Raw genomic sequence first — 11963 nt, forward strand, 5'->3', positions numbered from 1 at the left:
GTACATGAGAAAAGAAAGGAGTAGCTTTCGTTACCAAATATCTAGTTGTAAGCCAGGAATGGAGGGAGTGGGCAAGCATCTTGAAGGAGCCACATAGGCTTGGACAAAACACTGTCACTCTCTCTTCCTCCTCCCTCAACTGGGAGGTGACACACAAGTTAAAAAAAAAAAAGAGGGCTTAGTTTCTTGAACACTCACCTTAAACTTTTTCCATAAAGGATAATATGCCTAACCAAGTTGCCAGTTATATCAAGTATCATTTTTATTTTTTATATTTTCTGTATCATAGACATTTTTACAAATAGGAAGAATATCATGGATCTTCTCCAGAAACTTATACATGCTCCAAGCACCAACAATGTGCCTATGATTTCATGGCATTAGTCAATGATGAACTCATGTCTAGACCCAACAGAGAGCCCTTCCTCTGCCTAAATATTAAGAACTTTGGCCTCTCTTATTTCCTTGAGCAGTGGTTTGTAGTTCTCCTTGAAGAGGTCCTTTATATCCCTTGTTAGTTGTATTCCTAGGTATTTTATTGTCTTTGTAGCAATTGTGAATAAGAATTCACTCATGATTTGGCTCTGTTTGTCTGTTATTGGTCTGCAGGAATGCTTGTAATTTTTGCACATTGATTTTGTGTCCTGAGACTTTGCTGAAACAAACAAATGGAAAAACTTTCCATGCTCATGGATAAGAAGAATCAATATAATGAAAATGGCCATACTGCCCAAAGTAATTTATAGATTCAATGCTATCCCCATGAAACTACCATTGACCTACTTCACAGAACTGGAAAAAACACCTTAAACTTCATATGGAACCAAAGAGAGCCTGCACAACCAAGACAATACTAAGCAAAAAGAACAAAGCTGGAGGCATCATGCTACCTAACTTCAAACTATACTACAAGGCTATGATAATCAAAACAGCATGGTGCTGGTACCAAAACAGAGATATAGACCAATAGAACAGAACAGAGTCCTTGGAAGTAATGTCACACATCTATAATCATCTGATCTTTGACAAACCTGACAAAAACAAGCAATGAGGAAAGGATTCCCTGTTTAATAAATGGCATTGGGAAAACTGGCTAGCCATGTGCAGAAAGCTGAAACTGGACCCCTCCCTTACACCTTATACAAAAATTAACTCCAGATGAATTAAAGATTTAAACATAAGACCTAACATCATAAAAACCCTAGATGAAAACCTAAGCAATACCATTTAAGACATAGACATAGGCAAAACTACTTCATGACTTAAACACCAAAAGCAATGGCAATAAAAGCCAAAATAGACAAATGGGATCTCATTAAACTAAAGCGCTTCTGCACAGCAAAAGAAACAATCATTAGAGTGAACTGGCAACCAACAGAATGGGAGAAAATTTTTGCAATCTACTCATCTGCCAAAGGACTAATATCCAGAATCTACAAAGAACTTAAACAAATTTACAAGAAAAAAACAACCCCATCAAAAAGTGGGCAAAGGATATGAACAGACACTTTTCAAAAGAAGACATTTATGCAGCCAACAAACATACGAAAAAAATGCTCATGATCACTGGTCATTAGTCAAAACCACATTGAGATATCATCTCACGCCAGTTAGAATGGCGATCATTAAAAACTCAGGAGACAATAAATGCTGAAAGGGTGTGGAGAAATAGGAATGCTTTTACACTGTTGGTGGGAGTGTAAATTAGACAACCATTGTGGAAGACAGTGTGGCAATTCCTCAAGGATCTAGAAATAGAAATACCATTTGACCCAACAATCCCATTACTGGTTATATATCTGAAGGATTATAAATCGTTCTATTATAAAGACAAATGGACACGTATGTTCATTGTGGCACTGTTTACAATAGCAAAGACCTGGAACCAACCCAAATGCCCATCAATGACAGACTGGACAAGGAAAATGTGGCACATATACATCATGGAATACTATGCAGCCATAAAAAATGATGAGTTTGTGTCCTTTGTAGGGACATGGATGAACCTGGAAACCATCATTCTCATCAGACTGACACAAGAACAGAAAATCAGACACTGCATGTTCTCACACATAGGAGGGTGTTGAACAATGAGAACACATGGACACAGGAAAGGGAGCATCACACACTGGGGTCTGTTGGGGGGGGACTAGGGGAAGGACAGTGGGGGGTAGGGAGTTGGGAAAGGATAACATGGGAAGAAATGCCAGATATAGGTGATGGGGATGGAGGCAGCAAACCACATTGTCATGTATGTACCTATGCAACAATCCTGCATGTTCTCCACATGTACCCCAGAACCTGAAGTGCAATAAATAAAATATATAGATTAAAAAAAAAGACTTGCACAAAAAACTATAAAACATTGCTGAAAAAATGAAATAAGACACAAATAAAAACATATCCCATATTTAAAGATTGTCAGGCTTAATATTGTTAAAATGTCAACACTACCCAAAATGTTCTACAGGTTCAATGCAATCCTTATCAAAATCACAATGGCAGACTTCCACCAAGATGGCCGAATAGGAACAACTCTGGAATGCAGTTCCCAGTAAGAGCAACACAGAAGGCGAGCGATCTCTGCATTTCCAACTGAGGTACCAGGTTCATCTCCATGGAACTGGTTGGACAGTGGATGTCACCCAAGGAAGGAAAACCAAGGCAGGGTGGGGCACTGCCTCACCAGGAAGCACCCAGGCCAGAGGACCACACCTCTACCCAATGGAGGCCATCAGGGAGTTTTCTGGCCGCTGTGGCACTCCAGTTTAGATACTGTACTTCTCCCACGGTCTTTACAGCCCACAGACCAGTAGATTCCCACTGGGCCAACAAGTGCTGCAGGTTTTGCAGCCAGTGTCGTGGGTTTCCATCACAAATCTGAGTGGCTGTTTTAGCTGGCACCTGGAACACCTGTGAGACAGAACCACCCACTCCCCTGAAAGAAAGGGGGTTGAAGACAGGGAACCAAGTGATCTTGCTTGGCAGGTCCCACCCCCACAAAGGCCAGCAAACTGAAACCCATTGGCATGAGAGTTTCATGGCCAGCACAGCAGTTTGAGCTCGCTCCACCCAGGATAGTTGAGCTTAGTGGGGGAAAGACGTCCAGCATTATTGAGGCAGCCCACCATTGCCGAGGCAGTTCTACCCTTACCTGTGTAAACAAAATCACAAGAAAGTTTACACAGCAGCTGAGTGGAGCCCACGGCAACTCAACAATGCCTCTGCAGGCAGACTGTGACTAGACTCCCTCCTTGCTGGGCAGAGCATCTCTGAAAGAGGCAGCAGCTCATCAGGGACTTATAAATAAAGCCCCGCCTTCCTGGGACAGAGTACCTGGGAAAAGAAGTGGTTGTGAATTCCACTTCAGCAGACTTAAATGTCCCTGCCCAGCAGCTCTGAAGGGAGCAATGGAGATCGAGCACAGCACTTGAGTTCTGATAAGGGATAGACTGATACCTAAATTGGCTCCCTGACCCCAATATATCAAAAAAGACCTTTCAAACAGGAGAGCTCTGGCTGACATCTGATGGGTACCCTTCTGGGATGAAGCTACCAGAGGAAGAAACAGGGAGCAATCCTTGCTGTTCTGCAGCCCCAGCAGGTAATTCCCAGGCAAGCAGGGTCTGGACTGAACCTCCAGCAGTCTTGCAGCAGAGGGGCCTGACTGTTATAAAAAATAAATAAAAAACAGAAAAAAAATAGCTTCAACATCAACAGAAAGAATGTCCCCTCAGAGAGTCCATCCAAAAGTCATCAACATCAAAGACCAAAGGTAGATAAACCCATGAAGTTGGAAAGAAACCAGTGCAAAAAGAATGAAATCACCAAAAGCCAGAACACCTCTCCTCCTCCAAAGGATCACAACTTTTCACCAGTAAGGGAAAAAACTGAAGAGATAATGAGTTTGACGAATTGACAGTAGCAGGCTTCAGAAGGTGGGCAAGAACAAAATTCTCTGAGAAAAAGGAACGTGTTCTAACCCCAATGCAAAGAAACTAAGAACCTTGAAAAAAAGGTTAGACGAAATGGTAACTAGAATAACCAGCTGAAAGAAGAACATAAACGACTTGATGGAGCTGAAAAACACAAGAGCTTCGTGAAGCATATACAAGTTTCAATAGCCAAATCGACCAAGCAGAAGAAAGGATATCAGAGATTGAAGATCAACTCAATAAAATAAAATGAGAAGGTAAAATTAGAGAAAAAAGAGTGAAAGGAAATGAACAAAGCCTCCAAGAAATATGGGATTATGTGAGTAGAACTAATCTATGTTTGATTGGTGTAACGGAATATGAAAAGGAGAATGAATCCAAGCTGGTAAACACTCTTTTGGATATTATCCAGGAGAACTTCCTCAACCTAGCAAGGCAGGCCAACATTCAAACCAGGAAATACAGAGAACACCACAAAGATATTCCTCAAGAAGAGCAACCCCAAGACACACAATCATCAGATTCACCAGGGTTCAAATGAAAGAAAAAATGCTAAGGACAGCCAGAGGGAAAGGTCAGGTCACCCACAAAGGGAAGCCCATCAGACTCACAGTGGATCTCTTGGCAGAAACCCTACAAGCTAGAAGAGAATAGGGGCCAATATTCAATATCCTTAAAGAAAAGAACTTTCAACCCACAATTTCATATCCAGCCAAACTAAGCTTCATAAGTGGAGGAGAAATAAAATTCTTTATGGACAAGCAATTACTTAGAGATTTCATTACCACCAGGCCTGCCTTGCAGGAGCTCCTGAAGGAAGGATTAAACATGGAAAGGAACAACCAGTATGAGCCACTGCAAAAATACAGCAAATGGTAAAGACAATCAACATAATGAAGAAACTGTCTCAACTTATGGGCAAAACAACCCTTTAGTATCTAAACAGTAGAATCAAATCCACATGTAACAATATTAACATTAAATGTAAACAGGCCAAGTGCCCCAATCAAAAGACACAGACTGGCAAATTGGAAAAAAAGTCAAGACCCATCGGTGTCCTGTATTCAGGAGACCCATCTCATGTGCAAAGACACACATAGCCCCAAAATAAAGAAATGGAGGAAATTTACCAAGCAAATGGAGAGCAAAAAAATAGGAAGTGTTACAATCCTAATCTCTGATAAAACAGACTTTAAACCAACAAAGATCAAAAGAGACAAAGAAGGGCATTAAAGAAGGGTAAAGGGATCAATGAAACAAGAAGAGCTAACTATCCTAAATATATATGAACCCAATACAGGAGCACCCAGATACATAAAGTAAGTTCTTAATGACCAAAGATTTTTCAATACTCCACTGTCAATATTAGACAGGTCAATAAGACAGAAAATTAATGAGGACATCCAGGACTTGAACTCAGATCTGGACCAAGCAGACTTAATAGACATCTACAGAACTCTCCACCCCAAATCCACAGAATATACATTCTTCTCAGCACCACATCACACTTAGTCTAAAATTGACCACATATTTGGAAGTAAATCACTCCTCAGCAAATGCAAAATAATGGAAATCATAACAAATAGTCTCTGAGACCACAGTGCAATCAAATTAGAACTCAGGATTAAGAAACTCACTCAAAACCACACAATGACATGGAAACTAAACAACCTGCTCCTGAATGACTACTGGGTAAATAATGAAATTAAGGCAGAAATAAAAATGTTCTTCCAAAACAATGAGAATGAAGACACAATGTACCAGAATGTCTGGTACACATTTAAAGCAGTGTCTAGGGGGAAATTTATAGCACTAAACACCAACATGAGAAGCAAGGAAAGATCTAAAATTGACACCCTATTGTCACAATTAAAAGAACTAGAGGAGCAAGATCAAACAAATTCAAAAGCTAGCAGAAGACAAGAAATAACTAAGATCAGAGCAGAACTGAAGGAGATAGAGACACAAAAAACCCTTCAAATAATCAATAAATGCAGGAGCTGGTTTTTTGAAAAGATCAACAAAATAAATAGACCATTAGACAGACCAATAAAAAAGAAAAGAGAGAAGAATCAAATGGATTCAATAAAAAATGATAAAGGGGATATCACTGCTGATTCCACAGAAATACAAACTACCATCAGAGATTACTACAAACAACTCTATACACATAAACCAGTAAACCTGGAAGAAATGGACAAATTCCTGGACACTTGCACCCTCCCAAGACTAAACCAGGAAAAAGTTTAATCCCTGAATAGAACAATAACAAGGTCTGAAATTCAGGGAGCAATTAATAGCCTACCAATCAAAAAAAGTCAAGGTTCAGACAGGTTCACAGCCAAATTCTACCAGATGTTCAAAAAGGAGCTGGTACCATTCCTTCTGAAACTTCCAAACAATACAAAAAGAGGAAATCCTCCCTAACTCATTTTATGAGAACAATATGATCCTGGTACCAAAACCTGGCAGAGACACAACTAAAAAAGAAAATTTCGGGTCAATATCCATGATGAACACCAATGCAAAAATCTTCAGTAAAATACTGGCAAACCGAGTCCAACAGCACATCAAAAAGCTTATCCATCACGATCAAGTAGGCTTTATTCCAGGGATGCAAGACTGGTTCAACATATGCAAATCTATAAACATAATCCACCACATAAAACAGAGCCAAAGACAGAAACCACATGATTATCTCAATAGATGCAGGGAAGATTTTCAACAAAATTCAACAGCCCTTTATGCTAAAAACTCTCAATAAACAAGGTATCAATGGAACATATCTCAAATGAATAAAAGCTATTTATGAGAAACCCACAGCCAATATCATACTGAATGGGCAAAAACTGGAAACATTCCCTTTGAAAACTGGCACTAGACAAGGATGCCATCTCACACCATTCCTATTCAACATAGTACAGTATTGGAAATTCTAGCCAGAACAGCAGGCAAGAAAAAAAAGGGGGGGTGGTATTCAATTAGGAAAAGACAAAGTCAAACTGTCTCTATTTGCAGATGACATAACAGTATATTTAGAAGACCCCAACGTCTCAGCCAAAAATCTCCTGAAACTGATAAGCAACTTCAACAAAGTCTCAGGATACAAAATCAATGTGCAAAAAATCACAAGCATCCTATACACCAATAATGGACAAACAGAGAGCAAAAAACCATTCACAATTGCTACAAAGAGAATAAAATACCAAGAAATACAACTAACAAGGGATGTGAAAGACCTCTTCAAGGTGAACTGCAAACCACTGTTCAAAGAAATAAGAGAAAACACAAACAGATGGCAAAACGTTTCATGCTTATTGTTAGGAAGAATCAATATCATGAAAATGGCCATACTACCCAAAGTAATATATAGATTCAATGCTATCCCCATCAAGCTACCAGTGACCTTCTTCACAGAACTGGAAAAAAACCACCTTAAAATTCATATGGAACCAAAAAAGAGCCCACATAGCCAAGACAATTTTAAGCAAAAAGAACAAAGCTGGAGGCATCATGCTACCTGACTTCAAACTATGCTACAAGACTACAGTAATCAAAACATCATGGTCCTAGTACCAAAACAGAGACATACACCAATGGAACAGAACAGAGGCCTTGGAAGTAACGCCACACATCTGCAACCATCTGATCTTTGACAAACCTGACAAAAACAAGCAATGAGGAAAGGATTCCCTGTTTAATAAATGGTGTTGGGAAAACTGGCTAGCCATGTGCAGAAAGCTGAAACTGGACCCCTCCCTTACACCTTATACAAAAATTAACTCCAGATGAATTAAAGATTTAAACATAAGACCTAACATCATAAAAACCCTGGAAGAAAACCTAAGCAATACCATTCAGGACATAGGCATAGGCAAAACTACTTCATGATTAAAACAACAAGAGCAATGACAACAAAAGCCAAAATAGACAAATGGGATCTCATTAAACTAAAGAGCTTCTGCACAGCAAAAGAAATAATCATAGAGTGAACCGCCAACCAATAGAATGGGAGAAAATTTTTGCAAGCTACCCATCTGACAAAGGGCTAATATCCAGAATCTACAAAGAACTTAAACAAATTTACAAGAGAAAAAACAACCCCATCAAAAAGTGGGCAAGGATACGAACAGACACTGTTCAAACGAAGACATTTATAACAAACATATGAAAAAATGCTCATCGTCACTGGTCATGAGAGAAATGTGAATCAAAACCACATTGAGATACCATCTCATGCCAGTTAGAATGGCGATCATTAAAAAATCTGGAGACAAGAGATGCTGGAGATGATGTGGAGAGATGGGAACGCATTTACACTGTTGGTGAGAGTGTAAATTAGTTCAACCATTGTGGAAGACAGTGTGGTGTTTCTTCAAGGATCTAGAAATAGAAATACCATTATGTGGCACATATACACCATGGAATACTATGCAGCCATAAAAAAGGATGAGTTCATGTTCTTTGCAGGGACATGGATGAAACTGGAAACCATCATTTTCAGCAAATTGACACAAGAGCAGAAAACCAAACACCACATGTTCTCACTTATAAGTGGAGTTGAACAATGAGAACACATGGACACAGGGAGGGAACTTCACACACTGGGGTCTGTTGGGGGGTTGGGGGAGAGATAGCAGAGGGTAGGGAGACTGGGGAGGAATAACATTAGGAGAAATACCTGATGTAGGTGATGGCAGGATGGATGCAGCAAACCACCATGGCATGTGTATGCCTATGTAACAATTCTGCAAGATCTGCACATGTACCCTAGAACTTAAAGTATTAAAAAAAAAAAAGAAGTTAAATTCACAAAAAGAAAATCCCAATGGCATTTTTTGTGGAAATAGAAAATCTCATTTTAAAATCCACATCAAATCTCAAGCGACCCTGAATAGCCAAAACAGTCTTTAAAATTAACAAACCTGGGGGAATGCTGGCAAGATGGCCAAATAGGAACAGCTCTGATCTGCAGCTCCCAGCAAGATCAATTAAGAAGGCAGGTGATTTCTGCATTTCCCACTGAGGTACCTTGTTCATCTCATTGGAACTGGTTAGACAGTGGATGTAGCCCAAGGAGGACGAGCCGAAGCAGGCTGGGGCATTGCCTCACCCAGGAAGTACAAGGGGTTGGGGAACTACCTCTCACTCTAGCCCAGATACTGCACTTTTCCCATGGTCTTCACAACCAACAGACCAGGACATTCCCGCTGGTGCCTATGCCACCAGGGCCCTGGGTTTCAAGCACAAAACAGGGCAGCCATTTGGGAAAACACTGAGCTAGCGGTGGGAGGATTTTTTTCCATACCCAAGTGGCATCTGGAACACCAGAAGACAAAACCATTCACTCCCTTGAAAAGGAGGCTGAAGCCAGGGATCCAAGTGGTCTGGCTCAGAGGGTTCGACCCCCACACAGCAACTCTTGGTGTCAGTCTGGAGGCCCAGGGGAGAGAAAGTTGGCGGTGGGGTGGGGTGGAGGGTGGGGGGTATGGAATTTCCTGTGCTCAGGTTTGCAAAGTCTAAGTCAGAAGTGTGAGTGAGTCCCAGGGGCTCTTGTTCCTCACTGTTCCCCAGTGGGGAGCCTCCATAGGTTCCATGCCAATTCCCAGTGGGCAGCTGTCCTGTCTCACTCTTCTCTTTTCTCTGTGGGTTGGTTTTCTTGATGAATCCTAATGTGTCCTCCTGGACAATCCCACTGAAGAGCTAGTGTTTACCTCCACCCTGCCCTGCCTTAAAAATAAAAAAAGTTAATTGAGATAAAATAAAATTTATATGCTATGAAATCTAATTCATTAGCTATTCAATGGTTTATGTATGTTAATTTTAAGAAGTTAGTTACAAATATAGAACATAAAAGTAGACACTTTAACTAATTTAAATTGTACATTTAATGAAGTTCATGATGATTTAGAAAGCTCATTACTACCTATTTCCAAAACATTTTTTTCACTCCAGCAGAAACTCTGTAACTATTAAGCAATACTTCCCCAATCTGACTTCCCCAGTCCCTGGTAATTTCTAATCTACTTTCTGCATCTATGAATTTGCTTATTCTTCTACCTATAAGTGAACTTATTGTAATATTTGTCTTTTTCTGTCTGCCTGTTTTCACTTAGCGTACATGCTGTTCTCAAGGTCATACCTGTTGTTATATGAATCCGAACTTCACTCCTGTTTGTGACTAAATAATACTGCATTGTATGTATATAGGACATTCTGTGTACCCACTCGTCTTTTGATGGACAGCTGAGTTCTTTCTATCTTACCTCTGTTGTAAATAACGGTGTCATGAACATTGGCTTACAAGTATCTGTTTGAATCCTTGTTTTCAATTAGTTTGGTTATATAGCCAGGTGGGAATTTCTGGATACTATGGTACTTGTGCTTTTATCTTTTTCAGGAATCACAAATCTGTTTTCCAAATTGGTATGCCAATTTACATTCACTGGCAATTTGTTAGAGTTCTAATTTTTCCACATTCTGTTAAATATTCGTTATTTTCCACTAAAAAGAATGACAGACTTCCTAAAGGGTATGAAGTGGTATCTCATCGTGGGCTTCATTCAGATTTCCATAATGATGAATGAAGTTGAGCATCTTTTCAGGAGCTTATTGACCATTTGCATATCTTCTTCGCAGAAATGTCTATTGTAGTCATTCGCTGATTGTTGAATGCAGCTTTGTATTTTAGTGTTGAGTGGTGTTCTTCATATATTCTCATTTGGATTGCAAATACATTCTGCCATTCTGTACACTATGTTTTAGCTTTTCTATCCTTTTTTTTTTCTAAACTTTATATATGGTGTAGGTAAGGGTCTACCTTCATTATTTTATGTGTGGATGTTCAGTGCCCCCCTCCTTGTCCACTTTTCCCATCTCCTTGGTCATGCTCAGGTCTCTATCTCTCCCATCCAAATGAGACTTTCACTTTTATACTTCACCTCTCTTTTCATCCAGGTACTAGGGGTAGTAATGGGAGTGAGTGCCCAGTGTCCTGGGCTCTGTGAACACGGCCAGCATGAGCCTTGTGCACTACCTGATTCTGGGTGACCTGCTAACCATTATGTACAGGAGGTTTCCAACTCACTCTCGTGGCCCAATTTTCCCTCTTCCTCCAACCCTAGCTGATCACCGACTGTTCAGATTTTCCCTTTCCTGCCTCTTCTCAGAACATGGCTGAACTATCCCATTGACCCAGGAGCCCAGGAGACTTGGAGGGAAGTCCTGGCTGCAGGCATTAACTGGAAAAGAAGCCCATCATGGTACTAGAATGAGATGTCACATCTCAGGCAGAGGAAGGTCTGTCTATGGCATCCAGGGCCCTGGGCTAGGAACAGAGAGGGTTTGAAAGGAAACTTATGCTCAGATCAAGCAAGAGAAGCAAGGTCTGGATTGAGAAAGCCTGGTGCAATCAGGAACACCTGCTACCCAGGCCTTGATTCACTCTTTTCCTTGACCAAGTGGAGCTGGTGGGAGTGCATGAGGGTGAAGTGGTGAAATAGGGCTAAGGAGCACCGGTATCCAGGCAGTCACCAAGTATGAACAGCATTGAGGATGCTCCTGCTCCCCTAAGGTAGCCAGCCCAAGAAGCAAAGGACAACTGAAAAACTGTGCTGTGGGGAGGAGCTTCCTGGAGTCCTAACAGCCTCTTTGCCTACCTGGGCTCCTCCTAGTGCTTGTTGAATAGCTGTGTACTCTGAGCCTCCTCAGGAGCATGCAGGTCTCACATATTAGGGAAGTTGACAGGTATCTGGTGATGTTGCTGGGATGGCTGCTTTCTCAGTCTCATTCAAGCTGTGAAGAGCTGGGTACCAGAGGCCCTCATGCGAAACTAGGCCTCTGAGGCTTTCCTGCTAAGCCCACTGCAGCCCCACTATGTCTGGGATTGTGTCCTTGATCAAACTGGTCTTGGAAATTTCTCCCCAGTGTGATACATTTGGAGATGCATCATAGTGAGGAGGTGTTTGAATCATGGATTGGATCCTTCATAAATAATTTATTGTCCCCTTCATACTTTGCTGGTGTGAG

Source organism: Cebus imitator, unplaced genomic scaffold, assembly GCF_001604975.1.
Source record: "Cebus imitator isolate Cc_AM_T3 unplaced genomic scaffold, Cebus_imitator-1.0 Scaffold129, whole genome shotgun sequence".
NCBI classification, from domain to species: Eukaryota; Metazoa; Chordata; class Mammalia; order Primates; family Cebidae; genus Cebus; species Cebus imitator.